Source organism: Anopheles merus, unplaced genomic scaffold (assembly GCF_017562075.2).
Source record: "Anopheles merus strain MAF unplaced genomic scaffold, AmerM5.1 LNR4000015, whole genome shotgun sequence".
Lineage (NCBI taxonomy): Eukaryota > Metazoa > Arthropoda > Insecta > Diptera > Culicidae > Anopheles > Anopheles merus.
In genome coordinates, this window is record NW_024427595.1 from 211,651 (window position 1) to 212,500 (window position 850).

The following is an 850-nucleotide window of genomic DNA, read 5'->3' on the forward strand; positions in this document are numbered from 1 at the left end:
TATCTGGGACGTACATTAATTTGTACCTACATTAGCGCACGCTTTTGTAGAGAGCATATCAAGACGTGAAGGGTTATGTTGGAGGTCGAGTGCGCTGCTTACCAAACTTTGAACGCGGTAACTTGTACTCGGCACCGACATGGACACTTCCAAACCCAAGGAATGAGTTGTGAGTTTTACTAAGAGAAATAGGTGATTGGCCGTTACCTATAAGTCTTGATATGTGCGGGGAGTTCCTTAAGGTTCTTCCTCCCAGAGATCGTCACTATCTGGGACGTACATTAATTTGTACCTGCATTAGCGCACGCTTTTGTAGAGAGCATATCAAGACGTGAAGGGTTATGTTGGAGGTCGAGTGCGCTGCTTACCAAACTTTGAACGCGGTAACTTGTACTCGGCACCGACATGGACACTTCCAAACCCAAGGAATGAGTTGTGAGTTTTACTAAGAGAAACAGGTAATTGGCAGCGTTACCTATAATTCTTGATATGTGCGGGGAGTTCCTTAAGGTTCTTCCTCCCAGAGATCGTCACTATCTGGGACGTACATTAATTTGTACCTGCATTAGCGCACGCTTTTGTAGAGAGCATATCAAGACGTGAAGGGTTATGTTGGAGGTCGAGTGCGCTGCTTACCAAACTTTGAACGCGGTAACTTGTACTCGGCACCGACATGGACACTTCCAAACCCAAGGAATGAGTTGTGAGTTTTACTAAGAGAAATAGGTGATTGGCCGTTCTCACCTATAAGTCTTGATATGTGCGGGGAGTTCCTTAAGGTTCTTCCTCCCAGAGATCGTCACTATCTGGGACGTACATTAATTTGTACCTGCATTAGCGCACGCTTTTG